Below are 20,620 nucleotides of genomic sequence, written 5' to 3'. Positions count from 1 at the left end.
ATAAAAAATAAGTCCCCCAACCAAATCAATTCTGGAAAAGCTTCAAAACACAACACAGCTCCCCACTGAGTCTCTTAATTTTCCCCTCCAGAGGGGACAGTCTGGTATGTCATCAGTGCCTCAGAGGAAACAGAACAATCCAGTGCTGTGCTGGGGACAGCACCCGTGGGCGGGCAGAGCTCACTGTCCTGCCTCCTGGCAGGTGGGCATGGTCACAGCCACGGGGCTTCTGTGAGGACAGGAGTCCTCAGAAACCTGGGACACTTCAGGTTCCTCTGCTGTTTTAGAGGCCTGCACTGAGCTCTGAGCTAACCCACCCATTCGTTACTGGGATCCGGAAGACTTCTCAGCCCACAAGTGGCTTGGTCCTTTTCTCTATGGAAACAGGGTTTAATAACAATTAATTTGGCAAACAATAATTGGGTGTTCATGTGAGGATGCTGCAGTGACTGTTGCTGGAAATCAAGAGGTGAAGGACATGAGGTCCCACCCCCAGGGCACCATCCATAACAAATATTAATTTGACTTTGAATGCTTAGGTTTCCAAAGTGAATCCTTGCACATCCTCTCATCAACCCGCCCCATCGTGCTGATGAGAAGCCTGGGGCTCAAAGAGGCTGAGAGGTTTGCCCTGTCTCCGCATTCATGGGACTCTCACCCACAGTGTGGGGAACTGGAACCAGAGTTCCTTCCTCTGGGGACACAATACTTAAACACACATTACCAGGGAGTTAAGGAGGAATGGCAGGTGGCAGGAGCCCGTTAAAACCCACGGCCAGAGTTCCAAATTGATTCTTGAGTGGGAGAGAGAAGAGCCTACTGAACATCCCCCATAGCAACAAGACAGAAATCTGGGGGCATCCAGCCCCTGGGGTTGCAGTGGGGAGGGGAGGGGTGGGAGAACGTAGAGCCTCAAATGCGGTCTTCTGACACATCTCCAAAGACAGAAGTGAAGGACTGAAAAGATGAACCATTCATCATTTAGAGTGGTGGTCTCAGTCTGTTATCACAGAGCAACCTGGCAGGTGGGGGATCTTTAATATCATGAAACCAGGTCCCAGCCCCAGAGATACTGACTTCACCACTCAGGGGTGGGCACTGGGGTTATCGGAACACCCCAGGGACTTAGAGATCTCTCCGTGTTCATAATCGTATGCTGGTGTTTTTTTTCTCCTCCTCTCTGTTTTTAAAAATTGTCACCAGGACCCCCCAGGAGGTGTGCATAGGGCAGGGGGTTAACATCAGACCACACAGAGGCCTACCTGGGTCTGTGTGAGGAGAGCAGGCCTAGACGATACTGTGTATGTGTGTGTTTAAAATTAGGAATAGTTTACATGGAGTAAAATGGACCCTTTGAAGTTTACAGTTTTGTGAATTTTGATAGATGCATATAATCCTGCAGCCACCCCACAATCAAGACATAGAACAGTTCTATCACCCGAGGGATGCTGCTGAATGCAGTTCCAATGACACGATTTAGGCTCCAAACCCGAATCCCTTAAATTCTCTGCTCAATCAAAGAAGTGTATCTGCAGTTCCTTCTCCTATTTCCAGGCCAGGCAACTTTCCTGAGAGTTGGAAGCAATGATTTCTCCAACAACCTGGCTCAGCCTCATTAGAGCCTGTGTTGAAAAAGCCAGGTTGCTAATGTCACTTTTCTTGCTTCTCTGGAGACCAATTTTCTGGACCTGAATAGCACCCACAGCCAACACCTTTTAAGATCACTAAAGCGACTTCCGTGGGAGAAAAATCCCCCATTTCTCAAAGCAATCGCAAGTGCTTTCCTCATGCAGCTGTTCCCAGCTCCTGAGAAATCATTTAATTGGATTCGAGGTCACAGGATCCTCTTCCAATTAGGGTCTCATCATGCCAGCTGCCATCTGCACCGGGGTAATCAGACTGGGCTTTGTAAGACAAACAGGTCCATCTGAGAGGCAGCCACAGTCCTTCAGCAACCAGCTGGCTCCTTCCACGAGGCAGCCTGTCTGCAGCCTAGAGCTCATCTTCACCTCCAGGACTGTTATTTGGGACCAGAATGGAATAAACAGAACAGGTATTTTCAACTCAGACTCCTTCCTTTTTCCAGAACAGCCACCATGAGAATAGATGGGGTCGGCAGGGTTGCGGGGCCCTTCCAGTCCTTATCGTTCAGCCGTAGTGGAAGGAGAGCTTCCTGCTGTGGCTCGTTGGCATGTTGACTCTATTGCCCCCTTCCCTGTGATGCTCATATTGTGTTAAATCTGCCACTGTTTCAATGCCAGGAAGGGGACCCAGTGAGGAGCTAAGTGTCAGGAACATGATAAACAGGGAGTGGTGGGTGTGTGGGAGTATTTAACAAAATGTTCCCATGTGGAGAGGACTTGCAAGAAAATGGAGGGAGGGAGGATGACTTAGGCCAAATGGCGGAGTCAACAAAGCCCCAGCTCCTGTGATTCCTCCTTCAAAATCCCTCCTGGAATCATGCCTCTAAATGTCTGCTGTGCTCCCAGGCCCTGAGGATCCGCTCCCTGCTGAGCCAGGAGTCACACCCTCCCAGACAAAGCAGGGCTGCATGCCTTCAGGTAAAGCTGCATGGCTAAACCTACATTGAAGAAGATTCACCTGGACCCTGCCCTAACCCCAACACATTAATACCTGTTTTTCATGGGGCTGGGGGAAGAACGCCCTCTGCTGCCCTGACCTAGGTCCATCCTGGAACTGTGGCAGAACTCTTAGTCGTGGTAGCTCCACAGACCACCTTTCCTTGTGGATGAAACTTGCACATGCCCTCATTATGCCCAGAACTGCCTAATTAACTCTTGAGTTAGAGAACCCTTGAGTCAAAAGCAGATCATAAAGGGAAAAGCCTGGGCCAGAGCCTTTATTGGGGTTTCTGTGGGAAAGACAAGGCGGGATAGAGTAAGCTGTGAATTTACGAGTAAATGATTTTGGATAGCTTTGGGACACAGGGGCTGTCCCTAATGTCTGATATTGACTGGGCCCTGGGTTGATGTAGGGCAGGGGGAATAAATCCAGGGTCAGGCTTGGTTAGTTTACATATGAAAGGCATGCTCTAGGGAGCCCTTTGCTATTAATAACTGGCTAGACTTGAGAGGAGCAGTCTTTCTCAGCAAGGTCAGAAATGCCAGAGCATCAAGAAGACAGAAAATAAGAAAATAGAGTAATTGGCCCAGTGATGAAAGGATGTCAAACAAACAAATTCAGAGTCTTAGAAAACACAGTTAAAACAGAAGCCCCGTTCCCTTCTCTCTGCCTTCCCAGCCACCTGTCCCACTGTTACAGTAGGTAGCTGGTCAGACATGAGTGGGACAGGAGAGCCCCACCACCAACAACCAGGAATGTCAGGTGACCATCAAGTGATAGGCAGTTTGTTAACTTCCTTTCCCCTTCTCTTTCCCCTTTCCCCTTCCCCCTCCCCTCCCCTTCCCTTCCAAGATAGAGTTTTGCTCTTGTTGCCCAGGCTGGAGTACAATGGCAGGATCTCGGCTCACTGCAATCTCTGCTTCCCGGGTTCAAGCGATTCTCCTGCCTCAGCCTCCCAAGTAGCTGGTATTACAGGTGCCCACTACCACACCCAGCTGAATTTTTTTGTATTTTTAGTAGAGACGAGGTTTCACCATGCCCAGCTGAATTTTTTTGTATTTTTAGTAGAGACGAGGTTTCACCATGTTGGTCAGGCTGGTCTTGAGCTCCTGACCTCAAGTGATCCACCTGCCTTGGCCTCCCAAAGTGCTGGGATTACCAGCATGAACCACTGCACCTGGCCTTAACTGTCTTTCTAAAATAATAATTGATTGCAGCCAGTGCCAGGGAAAGGCAGTCTTCTGATAAACAGAAACACCTGAAACTGGTGATCAGTCGCTTCCTGATAAGATTTCAGGAGTTAGGTGAGTGCACTCATGCATGTACACTAAGAAGCAGAATGACAGAATTTAACTGGTATATGACCTTCATCTAGGAATGCTAGATTGGTAAGGGAAGAATGTCACAAGTGAGCATGCGTACAACTCCAGTAAACACATTATACTTGTGGCCCCTCGCAAGGGCCAACAGGCTATTGTGCAGGCAGATAGCCCACCCCAAGGGAAAAATCAGAGGCAGAAGGCAAGCAAGGCCCTGGAAGCATGCCAACAACTAAAACCCCCAAGTCAAAGGTTGATCTCTCAAGCTGCCCACTTGGCGCTCTTTCAAGCATACTTTATTTCTTTTCATTTCTGCTCTAAAGCTTTTTAATAATAAACTTTCACTCCTGCTCTAGAACTTGCCTCGTCTCTCCTTCTACCTTGTGCCCCTCAGTTGAATTCTTTCTCTGAAGGAGGCAAAAATTGAGGTTGCTGCAGACCAGTACAGATTCGCCACCAGTAAAACACTTTGGTGCTGCGTGACTCTAATATGTTCCCTAGTGCTAACACCACCAGGTCCTGATGGTCAGGAAACTCATCCTCCTCTGGCTCTTCTGTCTGCCCAACAGAGCCCTTATGGTCATGTTGAAACTCAAACACCATCTTGTCAAGGTTGTAGATGCTTTCCTTTCTGAGATAGACTGTAAGAAAGAAGTTCTCAACTCCTTCCCCCTATACCCTGCCAGGATTCCTTACCACCAAATGGCTCAAGCTCTTCAGAAGGGCCTTGGCAAGGAAGCCATAGGCTGGTGCAGCCAGCAAAGAGACTCCTGAGCATTCTGAACCAGCCAGTGGCCTCTGTCTACCTGCAGAATCACTTCATTCCAACTAGTATGTCTGGCTCACACTTCTTAATGCACACCCCTTGGCCACAGTGCACTGGAGCCAGCTTGTGCCAGCTCAGGAGAGCCCACATGTGCATTTCTTCCTGGCTCTATTCAGCTGCATCATGCTGACAGCTTGAAATGGGCCATGGTATTTACACCACAGTAATCAGCAAACTATAACCCAGGGCTACCACTCCCTCCAGAGCTGGTTGTTAGACACCAGCCTTCCCCTGCCTCAGGCCAGGTTTCCCACAGTAACAAGTCAGCATCATACCCCCTCTCATAAAACCAGATCAACAGGGCTCTTCTCTCCTCAAATGCTCCATGGTACAGAAACTTTATCCTTTCCATGGAGTTGCTCACTCCATAGTCAAACGTCAGGCTTCTTTTTTTCCTAGCTGGATGCCCTTGGGTAAGTCCCGGGGCCTCTCTGGCCCTCTGTTTTCTCATCCATGAAAACAGAGACAGTAGTATCTGTCGTATAGGTAGGCAGTATCCAACTGAGCTTTTTGGAATGGGCCTATGCAATTGTAATCGGTGGTCTATGGACAAAGTGTTGAGTCTATGTGTCTCTCACTATGCAGGGGAAACAAACCCTTCATTTTCCCCAATACTAGCTCCCCAGGCATGGCTCCATCAGGACATTGGATCTGACTCTGGCAGTGGCATCCCAAGGGAGGGGCAGTGGGAGGGGAGTCTGCCTTGGGAGCAGGCCATAACAGGTGCATTGTCTGTAGAGAATTACAAAGGGAAATAAGACTAAAAGTTGGTCTGCTTTTTAAAAATCACATGCATCAGTGATTCTAAAACTTGCCAGTTATAAAATATTCCTCCCTTCCAGGGTGGGAGGGGAGTGGGAGAAACTGTTCCTTTTGCCCCTCCCTCTGTCAGGGCTCTGTTGGCAGCTGCCCATTCTGGGCATTCAGTGGTTAAAGGAGAGAGTCAATTACAGAGAGACTTTGGACATTCACAGCCACAGTTCTCAGGTCTCTCACTGTTCCCACAAACACCCTGCTGTCCTGGGTTCTGGGAATGCACAGCATTTTTCTGCATTGAAGTCTGTGGTAGAGTTCGCAAATGGCTGCCATATTTGCAGCTTGTCCCAGCAAGATGTGGGAGGCTGTTTCTCTACACCTTCAATCTGCTCTGGCCCATGACTTGCTTTGGTCGATAGAATATATCAGAAGTGATGACGTGTGAGTTCCAAGCCTGGGCCTCAAGAACCTTGTATGCTTTGCTCTTGCCTTTTCAACTCTGCCACCACCACGTGCAGAAGCTCAGGATAGCCTGCTGGAGGATCACGGAGCCATCTTCCCCACCACCCAACCGACAGCCAGTCAACACCAGAGGAGTGAATGAGACTGTCATAGGTCAGCCACTCCCCAGCAGACCTGCCTGCTGACTGCAGAACACTTGAGCAAGTCAGGCTGAGATTAGCCATACAAGTCCAGATTTGTAGAACCATGCAGCTGACCCATGGACTCAGGAGCAACAATAAATACTGGGTATTTTAAGCTACTAATTTTGGGGATAATTTTTTTTTGAGACAAAGTCCCGCTCTGTCACCCAGGCTGAAGTGCAGTGGCACAATCTTGGCGTGAAGCTGCACAATGTTTTAGGCCAGGTGCGGTGGCTCATGCCTGTAATCCAGCACTTTGGGAGGCCGAGGCAGGTGGATCACCTGAGGTCAAGAGTTTGAGACCAGCCTTCTTTTGCATTAAGTGGATCATTTCTAGTGTAACATTTGAATTCCTTTAATGATTTTTAACAAGTCTTATAAGTTATTTTCTTATGAGTTGCTGTATGGCTTATAGTATACACCTCAGCTTATTAGAATCTGTTTCATATTTATTAATTCCAGTGATACATAGATACTCTATTCCTACATAGCTATATTTGCTCTATTTTCTCCTTACCCTTTTATATATTACTATAGTTATACAAATATGTCTATGTATGTTACAAACTCTGTAATACTTCATTATAAATATTACTTTATATAGTTTTATGTCTTTTAAAGGAGCTGAGAGGAAAACAAATATATCTTTGTAGAGTTTGTTATATTAATCTTATTTACCATTCTGATTCTCTTAATTTCTTCCTGTGTATTTGAGTTACCATCTAGTATCATTTCCTTATTCTAATATAGCTTCATTCTCCACCTGCTTCCTTTGTGCTGTTATCGTCAAATGTATTTCTATATGTAATAGACCTAACAGTGCAATTATGTAAACATTTTGTTTTTTAGAATATATGAAATTACTCGCATAATTACCTTTACCAGCACTCTTTTCTGTGTGTGTAAATTTTAATTTCGGCCTGGGATAACTTGCTTTCAGCCTGAAGAACTACCTGTAATATTTCTTGTAAGGTAGGTCTGCTAGCAACAACAAATTCTCTCAGTTTTTGTTCACCTGGGAATATTTTTATTTTGCCTTTTTTTCCTTCATTTTTGAAAAGATAATTTTGCTGGGTATGCAATTCTTGGTTAGCAGTTTTGTTTTCTTTTAGCATTTTGAGTATGTCATTCTACTGCCTCTGGCCTCTGTTATTTCTGACGATAATGCAGCTAATAATCTTACCGGAGTTATGCAGATGAGTTATTTTCTCTTGCAGTATTCAAGATTTTCTCTTTGTCTTTGTCTTTCAACATTTGATTATGATGTGGATTTCCTTGTGTATATTCCACTTGAAGTTTATTGAGTTTCTTAGATGTTTTCCATCAAATTTGGGAAGGTTTCAGCCATTATTTCTTCAAACAGGTTTTCTTCTTTTTTCTTCTTCCATCTAGTATTTCTATTACACACATGGTGCACTTAATAGTGCCTCATGTTTTCCTGAGACTCTGTTCATTTTTCTTTATTCTTATTCTTTTTATATTGTATAATCAATCTCTATCAATCTATATTCAAGTTAACTGTTTCATTCTTCTGCCAGCTCAAATTTATTGTTGATTCCTGCTAGAGAATTTTTCATTTAGGTTATTGTACTTTTAATCTAAAGTTTTTATTTGGTTCCTTTAAAAAATCACGTCTATCACTTTTGACTTTACCTGGAGCTGAGTCGAATTAAAGAAAAATTTAGTGACCTGGCTGCACTGGTTGAATGAAGTCTACTTCTCCTGCAGTGTGCAGTCTCTGCTATTGCTCTTTAAGGGGCACAGTCTTGGGCATGCACTTAATCTTCTTGATCACCACAGGTGACTCTGGTTTTAACTGGACTCTCTTTGATTGTCTGTTTCTCTGACCACTCCATTAAACTTAACATTGGTCTGTATCTATTGAGATCACACCCAGTTGTTCACCTCTACAAATTGCTATCTGATTGCTCTATTGCTTTTAAGGATGCTGTAGGATGTAAAACATTCTACAGTCTGATCCAATTAAAGTCAAATCCCTTAGTAGGGCAGAGTGTTGCCAGTCTTTGAGACTTGCCTCAACCCTCCACTGGAAAGAACCTCTGCCCAATAGAGGGTGGGATGAGAATTGAAGAACTTATTTTTCACCAGATGTCTTACTCAGGTCCTCCCTATGATGCAGGAATTGGGGGTGGAGGCAGAAACTGATGCTGGCACTCAGCTGCTGCCACCACTCAGTATGGATCCTCTGCAGTCCAGAACCAGGGTGGATGGGATCTGCTAATGTCCACTGGCTACCTAATCTATTCAGAAAAGGTCTCTGCTCTAGGAAGCTGGGGTGTGAGAGTTGCCAGTTGGCTACTGGGAAGGGATTCGAATCCTGCCTCTGGAAATTGTATAACTTTGGTTATTCTTCATAATTTTTGGAAGACCCAATCTTGACATCTACAAAATGGACCTAATAGTGCCCACTATTGTGAAAAGTGAGATGGTATGCATGAAGCTCATAACAACATTCCTGGTACATAAAAGAGGCTCAACAAAAATTTAATGGCAATGACAATGAGTGATTCCAAGAGGCAGGCTGATAGCATTGAAGAATCCTTCAAATGTTTGAAGGACACCTTTGGAGACATCCTAAAACAACTCTCCTCTTTTTCCATCTAGATATTTAGAGATTAGTTTTTTAAAGTTCTGCAGCATAATCTCAGTTTAAGTGGGCATCTCGTTGGCTGTCCTTTAAACACAAAGCCACCTGCTGTCTTTGCTTGCTCCCTGTTCCTCTGCCTGCTTCCATTAATAGTCTGTTTGACACTAGACTTGATGAAAAGATGAGAGTTTCCTTTGCGGACATAAGAACTGTGTTGTTTCAACAAAAGCTTGCATAATCCTCCTTAGATGTGTTGACAGCATTTTTATCACCTAGACATCCGATTAAAGACTTGAGCATGTCTAGCTTTTAATTGCCTTGCCCACCCACACAGAAGCTGTTTGGAGCATTAATATGGGCTGTTTAGTGCTTTCTGATTGCAACTCTACTGATGTAAACAGCACTCCGGCTCCTTGATAAGATGAGGAGGGGAGACTTTAAATTTCTTGTTCTTCTCTGGTAGGAATTTCTCAAGAATTTATCACGAAAAAGCTCATACATTTCATAATTACAAGGGCTATACAAAGACCACAAAGAAGAGGTCAGACTACAAAGGTGATGTCAGAAACAAAAGAAGAGGGAAGGCAGAAAATAATGAGAGAAAGAGATGATGGGGAAAATAGTTATTCTATGGGACCAGTGCAACATCATCATAGTAAGAAGAGTGTTGAAGGGGATAGGTATGTATATAGTGCATCTCCTATGCATCAGCTACTGTGTCAGAATGAACTGGAATCAAGAAGATGCTAATCCGTGCTGGTACCACCCATGCAGGTGGCTGACACAGAGGCCATTTGCAGTCACTTTGGCAACTCATAGGGGCAGAGAAAGTCAAATGTTCCTTGGCACAATTATACCGAGGATATGACAGTCATGCTCATGGCAGGAAGAGACTGTCCTCATATTGAGACTGGACTTGCCTCTGTGAAGAACGAGGTCAATGCTTGCCTCAGTAGGTTGTTTGCTTCATGGATAACTTGTAAGAAAATCCCCTGTGGCTCTTATGGGTCGGGAGATTAGAATGGAATCAGAGTATCCACCATCATCTTTACTACGGAGGCCAGAGGACATCAATTCATTTCTAGGCAAATCCCAAGGTGCCCACATTTACAAAACACCAGAGCCTGAGAGAAGCAATGCCTTTTCCCCTTTGGCATGCAGCACCAAGGGGGAGAGGCAATGTCTGGAAGTAATCAACACCAGTCTAGGCCACACCAAAAAAAGCTCCTAACCCCACACTTATGAAACAAGCATGTAGCTTGTCTAGATGCATGTCTATGATGTGGATTTCCTTGCTTATACTCCGTTGGAGTTTATTGAGTGTCTTGGATGTTTTTCATCAAATTTGGGAAGGTTTCAGCCATTATTTCTTCAAATAAGTTTTCTTTTTTTCTCTCCATCTAGTATTTCCATTACACATATGTTGCTGCACTTAATAGTGTCTCAGATTAAGCTACCTCATTCCTGTTCCCCACCTGCCATAAAGACTGCAACCTTCTAATTCCTACCATAGAGAAACTCTCAGCTCAATGACAAGAGTGGAATTGCTTGAGGGGAATTTTGGGGCTGTAGACTGGGGACTTGAAATAAAGACTTATAGGGATAAAAGAGAAGAGATTGAGAAAACAAAAAGGGAAGTTGAGAGAGAGGCATAGTACACGTCAGAAATTTCCCTTTCTTTCTCTCTCTTTTATTTTTTTATTTATTTATTTTTTTTTTTTTGAGACGGAGTTTCGCTCTTGATACCCAGGCTGGAGTGCAATGGCGCGATCTCGGCTCACCGCAATCTCCGCCTCCTGGGTTCAGGCAATTCTCCTGCCTCAGCCTCCTGAGTAGCTGGGATTACAGACACGCGCCACCGTGCCCAGCTAATTTTTTTGTATTAGTAGAGACGGGGTTTCACCATGTTGACCAGGATGGTCTCGATCTCTTGACCTCATGATCCACCCGCCTCGGCCTCCCAATCTTTTATTTTTTTTAAAGACTTTGTGCACATTGCTTCTCAGCCTTTTGGCTGAGATCAAGTGTAAAGACTATGCACTAGAATTAAGTTGATCATATTCACATAGATTAACTATAATCATGGATCTATGTAAATTCCGTGTTTTTCTTTCTTGTTTTCAGACTCATAATTGATTGATTTCATACACATCCTGCTGCCTTAGCAGATAGAGAAATATGATGTGAGTCCTGCAGATCTCTCTCTACCTCTGCAATCTTTCTGCAGTTCCTACTGCCCCTCATATATGGAAGTGGGCTGTTGGCGTATCCTTCAACTGTATCTCTAGAGACAAACTCCAACTCTTTCTCTCTCCAGTGCCAAAAATCCTGCAAGTTGGCCAGGCACGGTGGCTCACACTTGTAATCCTAGCACTTTAGGAGGCCAAGGCTGGCAGATTGCCTGAGCTCAGGAGTTCGAGACCAGCCTGGGCAACACAGTGAAACCCCATCTCTACTAAAATACAAAAAATTAGCCAGGTGTGGTGGTGCGTGCCTGTAGTCCCAGCTACTCAAGAGGCTGAGGCAGGAGACTCACTTGAACCTGGGAGGCGGAGGTTGCAGTGAGCCAAGATGGCACCACTCCACTCCAGTCTGGATGACAGAGCGAGACTCCGTTTCAAAAAACAAAACAAAATCCCACAAGTCATCCTATTGACTCAGATTGGGCCTGATGCCCAACTCACACCAATCACTCTGGTCAGGGAAGTTGAGTCATGTCTCAATGTGGCAGCTCCTGGCTGGGCACAGTGGCACATGCCTATAATCCCGGCACTTTGGGAGGTTGAGGTGGTAGGAATGCTTGAGCTCAGGAGTTCGAGACCAGCCTGGGCAACATAGTGAAAGGTCATCTCTACAAAAAATTTAAAAATTATCCAGGCATGGTGGCTATGATCCCAGCTACTTGGGAGGCTGAGGTGGAAGAATCACAAGCCTGGGTGATTGAGGCTACAGTGAGCTAAGATTGCACCACTGCACTCCAAACTGGGCAACGGAGCGAGACCTTGTTTCAAAAGGTACATATCTCTGATATATATATACTCGCTCTGTTGCCCAGGCAGTCCCCAATCAAGCCACTTGGTTAAAATAGAAGATAGGGCCTTTCCCAGAGGAAGAGAGAGAGTACTGTTCTGGATAGACAAAACAATGGATGTCTACTTGAGGCAATCACTGAAGTTCCTGGATTCTTCACTATATCTTAGGAAGGACTTTTTAATTTTATGTTAATTTGGTGTTGTGAACCTAACAGCTGATACATAAATCTCATATAATCCTGCACCAATTTTTCACCTTCTTCACAGGAACCCATCACAACTCTCAATCCTTTTCTGTCATTATTCTTTGAGCTACAAGGAAGTAGGGCTAGTAATTTTGATGATACTAATTACAAAACAACAATGTTACTAATTATAGCAACTAATTAACAAGAACTTACCATGTGTTATCGACTCTCCTAAGAAGCTTCCATATGTTAACATTCATTTCATTTTCATAGTAATCTCAAAACATAGTTACTATTAATATTCCCACTTTATAAATAAACCTGGCTGGGTGAGGTGGCTAATGCCTGTAATCCCAGCATTTTGGGAGGCTGAGGCGGGTGGATCACTTGAGATCAGGAGTTTCAGACCAGCCTGGCCAACATAGCGAAACCCTGTCCCTACTAAAAATGCAAAAATCACCCAGACATGGTGGTGTGTGCCTGTAATCCCAGCTACTTGGAAGGCTAAAGCAGGAGAATCACTTGAACTTGGGAAGCAGAGGTTGCAGTGAGCTGAGATGGCACCACTGCATTCCACCCTAGGTGGAGTAAATATTAAATATTTACTATAAATAATATATTTAATATATTTTATCGAAGGGGCAATGAAAAGCATCTGAGGTATTTACTATAAATAATAAATATTAAAATTTTATATAATATTTTATTAAATAATAAAAATTTTAAAAAATAAATAAACCAATGCATAGAGTAATTTTATGAAGGTCATAAAATTAGTATATGACAGAGCTAGAATTTGAACCCAGGTGTGCCTGCTTCTAAAACCATCTTAAATTTTGGAGTCCTCTATAGACAAGCTATGAGCAAGAGTGTGAGTCCCAAAAGAGTAGGAACTTACTTAAAAAAAATTTTTTTTTCCTAGAGCACCAAGCACAAAGCTTTGCACATCATAGGAACGTAAACGTTCATCAAATTGCTCCGAGAGGTCCATCTGCGTTCTTCCCTGGGACAGCCAAGCATTTTCAAGAGCTGCAGCTGCACGTACCTGAAGATAGTTCAATCAGGGAGGTGAGTAGGCTTTCTAGAGCTTGTTGCAAAGTATCTGATAGGCAGGTTAGGCTTCATGTGTACGTAAGATAAAAGCATACAATTGTAGTACCTGCTGATTTGTGATACTTCTGCTGTATTGAACCGTAATACCCACAATTTCCAGATCTGAAGAGATTTATATGCGAGTTCTTTAGCTTTTTCACAGACTAATGACACTAAGTCTATTTGTATTGAAATGTCCTGTTTTGAGAGGTTAATAAGTTTGTTCAGCTTCTTTTTTTCCATTGACTTGGTGGACTTTTAGCAGTCTCTGGATGAGCCCGGCTAAGGGTCCAATTAAACACTGAATACAGTCTTAATTGGAACCCTGGTTTTAATGTTTAGTTATCATTTTGATATTATTATGGAGGTTCATGGATAAAATAAAGAAATCAACAGAGATATAGAAATAAGAAGTTTGGGGAGAAGGTGCATACTCGACTCCACCTTTACTATGTTGAGAGCAGGGGTGATGAAAAGCATCTGAGATAAAGGCTTGGTGGAGGCCTCACGTAGAAGCTGATGGGTTAAACGTGGTAGGGGTGGCAGAGTGGCATGGGAACTCTCTGAGTCCCAGTGTGTATGCAGCAGGTCTGGGTTCCCTCTGTGGTCCCTGTTGTGTTGTGACCCAGGCTTTTCAGAGGGCTGCAGCCCCAGTGATGGCACCTAGCCAGCTTCTAGACTCTGTTGGGAAGGAAACCAAAATATTCCTCTCTAAAATGCTGGGGATTTTAGTTAAAGGTAAAAGGTCAAAACACAGGAGCACGCGCCCCTCCTCCTCTTTGCTTTTAGCAGCTCAAAATAGAGCTGAGACAGCAGTGCTGGAGAATCCGGGAGCAGACTTCACTCTTCCCATCAGTTCACCTTCCCACATTTTCCTGCAGATACTCGCTTCTTTGTCTTGTCCCTATATAAGATGTATGGCTCTTTGTTAAAATACTATTTAAATAAGACCCCTAAACCACTGGCTTAAGAGAAAAATACTTTTGAACTGAGGCAGGCCTCTCTCATATGATGAATATAATACACTTGAATAGACTTCTGTTAGTTTTTCTTTTGTTAATTTGACTTTTATTTTGGGGAGAATGTCTCAACTAAGAACCTTTCAAAAGAAGGAAAAAACTCACGTTTTCTCCCCTACAGTCGTTTAGGCTGGTCAGGCCCCATTACACTCCTTCTGGAATTTTCACATTTCCTTTGGAAACTCATCCTGCAAACTTGATTAGTTGTTGGCTCAAGCAGAACTAATCCTCGTGGGCCAACAGCTCAAATGTGTGGCTGCATCCCCCGACCATTTAATTGCTTCGGGCTATGCACGTGACCCAAGGTGGCCAGCCCTGAGCCAGGCCAGTTGAAAAGCAAGCCCCAGGAATGTTATCAGAATAATTGTGAGAGAGACTCTTTTTCTGGTGATGTTGCTCAACTGGTAAAGCCAGAAGCTGCTGTTAACCATTTTTGCCACCAGAGGTAAGACGTTTAATGGTACCATTTTAGGCACTGATCCCACCATTTGAGTTTCTAGCTATGTGAGCCAATAAAGTCCCCTCTATGCTTAAGACAGCATATGTTGTATTTCTCTCACTTATACCTGAAAATTTGCCAATGTAGAAGCCAACCCCAGTCAATTAGTAGTGGCTGCCTGAAGCTCTGTGTTAAGGATTGTAAGGCTGCATCCTGGCTCAGTAAAAGAAATACTGTGATTGATTAGCAGCGTTTGCCTTAGGCAAGGGATGAGAAACCAGTGGCATGTGTGCTTTATATAGGCCCTTCCTATGTTTGAAATTCTTTCATTGCTGATGGGCTTTGTGGAATAACTATCAGTTGGTACATCTGTTAATAGTCATCTACTCTAATTTCCATGGATGGTGTTCTGGACTGAGCATTTGTGTCCCCTCAAAATTTATATGTTGAAGCTCTAACCCCTAGTGTGGCCATGTTTGGAGATGGCCTCTAAGAAAGTAATTAAAGTTGGCCAGGCATGGTGGCTCATGCCTATAATCGCAGCACTTTGGGAGGCCGAGGCGGGTGGATCACCTGAGGTCAGGAGGTCAAAACCAGCCTGACTGGCATGGTGCAACCCCGTCTCTACTAAAAATGCAAAAATTAGCCAGGTGTGGTGGGCGCCTGTAATCCCAGCTACTCCGGAGGCCGAGGCAGGAGAATTGCTTGAACTGGGGAGGCAGAGGTTGCAGTGAGCCGAGATCGCACCATTGCACTCCAGCCTGGGTAACAGAGCAAGACTCTGTCTCAAAAAAAACAAGAAAGAAAGTAATTAAAGTTAAATGAGGTCATAAGAGTGAGGCCCAAATGCAATAGGATTAATGTTATAAGAAGAGACACCAGAGAGACTCCTATCCCCACCCTACATTGAGACAAAGTCATTAATAACATATAGCAAGAAGGCAGCTGTCTGCAAGCCAGGAAGAGAGCCCTCATTGGAGACCAACACTGGAATCTGAGACTTTTAGTCTCCACAACTGTGAGAAAATAAAGTCCTGTTGTTTAAGCCACCCTGTAACTTGTTATAGCAGCCCAAGGAAAGTAATACAGATGGCAAAGCAAAATTATGACACATGGTGTAGGGTATTTGCATTGGTGTGCTCTGACTTTGTTATACAAATGGCCAATATCAGTCAGGACCCAGAGGCTCTTCCCATTTAATTATAAGCTTCTACCGAAGACTGAGATGTGTGCACTCAGAGCAGCCACGACAGGGCACTGCCCCTTAGAGTCATTCATTATTCAGATCAAGGGTGCATATGTATATGTATGTATGTATATATATGTGTATATATATATATTAGAAGCATGGCATCCCTAACAATTATGAGGATGACATTGGAGAGCCTGGCCATTGCATTTCCTTTAAGCAATACTTTCGATTTTCTAGTCCTGAGCTTTCATGTGCAGGGACCTGAGGCCAGCATGTTTGGCCTAGAGTATGGACTAGGTTATACTCCTTTGAGCCTTCAGCCCATTGACTGAGAAAAAGCTTGTTGGTATAATCTGAGTAAATTCTTAAAAATAGACATAAGTCCATTTTTTCCCACAGAGACCTTTGTAAGCCTTCTCAAGTTCCCTCTGTTGCCTTCTTCCTTCTGTCCTTTGGTCAACAGCCCAACCTCCACTGTACTGGGTCACTCTCCACTTTCAGACTTGAAAGAAGCGTGGGGTTCCCTGGGTGGCTGCCAATGGGTAGTGAAGAAATGTGGGGATCAAAAATAAAATCAGGCCAGCTGCGGTGGCTCATGCTGGTAATTCCAGCACTTTGGGAGGCCGAGGCAGGTGGATCATGTGAGGTCAGGAGTTCGAGATCAGCCTGGCCAACATGGTGAAATCCTGTCTCTACTAAAAATACAAAAATTAGCTGCGCATAGTGGTGCGTGCCTGTAATCCCAGCTACTTGGGAGGCTGAGGCAGGAGAATTGCTTGAACCCGGGAGGCAGAGGTTACAGTGAGCTGAGATCATGCCACTGCACGCCTGGGCAACAGAGTGAGACTCTATCTCAAAAAGATAAAAATAAAATCAGATCAAGTGTTTTCTTGTGCATGCAAAAGAACAGTTCTTAAGCTGGGAGATTTTGAACTAAATGTGATAGGAAGCCGTTCTTTCAGCAGTTACATCACAGTTTATAAAGTATAAAGAAGGAAGTATTTTTTACCTTTTTTCTGAGCGGCTGTTTTACATTAACATTCTTTTTAGGGCAAGTAGAACTTTTTAAGCTGATTTGTCTACAGCCGATTTCACTGTATCATGCTGACAAGGATGTAAAGCTTATGTTTTGTGTTCCATTTATATTTACAGCTATCGTGTAGGGGAAATCAGGATGACTTCAGTTTTGGCTATGCAGCTATGGATAGTTGGTCTTGCGTTTTATCTAAATTGTGGCTTCCATTTTTATTTTTCTTTAGCAGCAAGAAATAGCTCCCTGTGAGGTGAATTCTGACCAAGGAGAACAGGTGATGTTGAACCAAACAGATCAACCCACACTCCTTTCTCCATTCCAGGGACTACACTGTAACAAGGGCAGCTCTCCCTTGTCCTTTTTTTTTTTTTTTTTTTTTTGGTTTTGGTTTTTTGGAAAAGTCCCATGTGCTGAGCAGACACGCCTGTAAGCCACCCACTCTGCCGCTTCTCAGCTTGCCATGCGGTGGTATCCAGTGTGGTAACGTGTTGCAGTATGCCGTTCTGCATCTTTTCGTACCCCTTCCTCACTCTCACCACCCGGGCTTGACACTTCTTAGGCAATTAGTGTCAGTAGTTTAACCTCTGTTTCAGGCTCTGCTTTTGAGAGCACTTAAGCTAAGAAATCCTTCTTCTTGATGTCTTATCTAGGATTCACCCGGGTATTTGATCAAGTTCGGACTATTGAAATCCTTGTTCCTCCATACAATTTATGCCCGATTATAGTAACAATTGCATTTTGCTAAAAATAAGGGAAATGAGACAGAGAAAGATGCAAAGCAATATAAAATTTTGCAATCACTCACTGAAGCCTTTCCCTATAAAGTAGACAGTTGTATTATACCATCTTACAGGTGACAAAACTGAGGTTCAGAGATGGTTTTTAGTTTAAGTGATTGAACTGGAACTCTTACCCCTTTCTCTTAAATTCCCTATTCTAGTAAGGGAATTTCTTAAATTCCCTAGTAGAGTATTTCTTAAATTCCCTATTCTAGTAAGCCTCCAGGAAAAAGCAACAGGGTCACCTCACATATCATTAGTGTGTGCTTGGGCATTACTTCAGGGGCTCTTACTGTTTGTAAGTGAGACAGCTACAGGCCCCACTTATATTGAGACCATTCTCTTTTCTCTGAGAATTGACCTTCTGCCTCGCGTCTTCTCAGTGGGGAATATGGTGCTATCTCAACTGTTCATTTAGCAAGGATCCCTCAGAGCAAGGGCCGGGGTGCTTGTAGGCTTGCAGAAGGGCTCACAAACTGAAATCTGGCTTTTTTCTCTCTGACAGCCATCTCTTCTTTGACAAGAGATTAGCAGGCCGTTTTTGTTGCTTCTCTTCTTCCTTGATCACTCCCCTGACTTCTGATCATTTCATTGTCAGCCGTAGGCAAGAAAGGAGAGGTACACTCTAGTCAGCCTGCCAGCTATTTATAGATGTTGCCGTTAAAGATTTCACTGGGGAGAGATGCTTGCATCGCATAGGGGTTTCTTTAACACGGTGCTACTCAAGCATTGGCCCCAAACTAGCAGCATCAGCATCATCTGGGCAATCTGCTTAAAATGCAGAATCTCAGGTCCCTCCTCTGACCCTGTAGACCAAAATCTCCGCTGGAGGAGCCCAGGGGTCTGTGCTCTAACAATCTCTCTGGGTGACACACATCTTCAATAAAGACTAAGAAACTTTAAATGATTTTCTTCCTCCCCTCCTAAGTACAGGTATTGAGCATTGGCTAAATTTCTCAAGAGGTTTCACATGACAATTGAAGAGGCAGCATGTGGAGGAGAGAATAATGGGCTTTTGAATTTGGCAGAATGGATTTCATTTTCTCTACTCCGCTTGCACTGTGATCATGAACTAAGCTTTCTGAGCCTCAGATTTCTTAATAATAACAAAGAAGTAATCATCACTGCTTTCTACGGTTATCATAAGGATTACATGAGATATTAATATGATAAGCCTGTGCTGCATGGTAGGAGCTCAATGAATTTTGTTGCCAAAGTGGCAGTAGTAATCATCATGTCATCCTCATCATCTGTAGTAGTGAGTTTGGGGTGTGCTGTAAACATTTGATGTGCCTTCTGGCTTCACAGTACCTTTTGAACACCACTGTTAACTTTGGGAAATAACCAGCTGTGTTGGTTGGGTTTGTGTGTCCACTAGGCCAGGCTATAGTACCCAGTTATTCAGTCAAACACTACCCTAGCTGTTGCTTTGCAGGAATTCTGCAGACATTGTTCATATCTACAATTACATAGAGGAGAGCCTCTTGGATCATGTGGATGAGCCTCGCCCAACCAGTTGAAAGGCCTTAAGAGCAAAACTGAAGTTTCTCTGAGGAAAAAAAGTTTCTGCCTCAGGAGTACAACATTAACTCCTGCCTGAGTTTTCAGCTTGCTGGACTGCCTCAAGGATTTCAAACATGCCAGCCTCCACAATCTCACAAGCCAATTCCTTGAAATAAATCTCATCTACTAGCCTTATGAATTTCACTTGTTCAGGGTAGAACCCAGAAAACTCGGCTCCCCAGTGTCCTTTGCTACTGAGACACAGGCCTGTGACCTACATGCCAGTGCTCAGACTTGCCTGTGTGAGATCTGATTTCGGAAATGAGCATCTCACAGGAGACTGCATCCAGAACCTTCCACAGGGTGGTGGCAGAGGCATCTGGCTTTCAGGGTCAGCAGTGTGTGCAAAGTCACTTCTTGGGGGAGAAGCAGCCTGGGAAAGGAGGGTCCTCTAGAGCCAGAGGTGGCAGCATCCTCATTAGGTCAGTTCTGCAGTATGATTCTGAAAGCTTAGCCTTGAGCATGATTCTCTAGCCTTACAACACTTCTGTGAGCTATTGTAATGTGTTCTTAATAAATTCCTTCTCTACCTAGTCAGATTTACCTTCTCACCATCTGTATTAATCCATTTTCATGCTGCTGATAAAGACATACCTGAGACTTGGAAGAAAAAGAGATTTAATGGATTTACAGTTCCACATGGCTGGAGAGGTCTCACAATTGTGGCGGAAGGTAAAAGGCATGTCTCATATGGTGGCAGACAAGAGAAGAGAGCTTGTGCAGGGAAACTCCCATTTTTAAAACCATTGGATCTTGTGAGACTTATCCACTATCAGGAGAACAGCAGGGAAAAGACCGAGAGCTTGTGCAGGGAAACTCCCATTTTTAAAACCATTGGATCTTGTGAGACTTATCCACTATCAGGAGAACAGCAGGGAAAAGACCCACCCCCATGATTCATTTATCTCCCATTGGGTCACTCCCACAACGCATGAGAATTATGGGAGCTACAAGATGAGAGATATGGGTGGGGACACAGCCAAACCATATCAACATCAGACACCTGACAATCCAGAAACTGGGACTAGAAGTCATTGCCAAACCTAGAACCTTGGGGAGGAATGTGGGGTTGGTGATCTGACCCAGGTGGAATGGGCAGGGCTGAAGCTTCAGCTAGCATTAAGGAATGGAACCCCAGCTGTCCAAGTCTCGAAAACTGAATTCAGCTGTTTCCCAGGGTCACCTGGGATGAAGTGCTCATTGAAGGCAAAGCTCAGGGAGATTTTAATATTGCTGTCACTGAATACATAAGTGTGAGAAATTCCAGACCCATGAGGATAAACTGTTCCCGGCTGCATTGGGCAGCTCAATGAGCGACACCTTGCCCCACCAATCCACTTTTGTCAGAACACTGTCCCCTCCTTCCCTGTTTGAAGAGGCTCTGCCTGCCTTGCTTGAGCCTCTCTAATGTCACACTTATACAAGTTATTTAGCTTGGGAAAGTCAAATCTCTGCAGGTTTCCCTCACACCCTGCCACCATCACTGTCTTTTGACCTATAAGCAATATCAGACCCCAGCAGTCACAGGGGCCAAATGCAAAGTCTAT

At 44.1% G+C, this 20,620-nt stretch overlaps 1 long non-coding RNA gene across 2 annotated transcripts in view; it reads left to right on the top strand.

Annotated features, from left to right (window-relative positions):
* The window catches only part of LOC105729826 (uncharacterized), a 164,629-nt gene that overhangs the window by 30,002 nt on the left and 114,007 nt on the right, over window positions 1–20,620 (top strand). For both annotated transcript variants that reach the window (XR_001110316.2, XR_010338908.1), the window contains exon 2: window positions 12,879–13,024. This is a non-coding gene — a long non-coding RNA (uncharacterized LOC105729826). The remainder of the gene's footprint in view (window positions 1–12,878; window positions 13,025–20,620) is intronic.

The sequence above is a fragment of the Aotus nancymaae genome, unplaced genomic scaffold (assembly GCF_030222135.1).
Source record: "Aotus nancymaae isolate 86718 unplaced genomic scaffold, 86718_ANA_hifiasm-v0.15.2.pri h1tg000067l, whole genome shotgun sequence".
NCBI lineage: Eukaryota > Metazoa > Chordata > Mammalia > Primates > Aotidae > Aotus > Aotus nancymaae.
The sequence above is the reverse complement of the archived record's forward strand: the minus strand, read 5'-3'. Positions and strand labels throughout refer to the sequence as shown.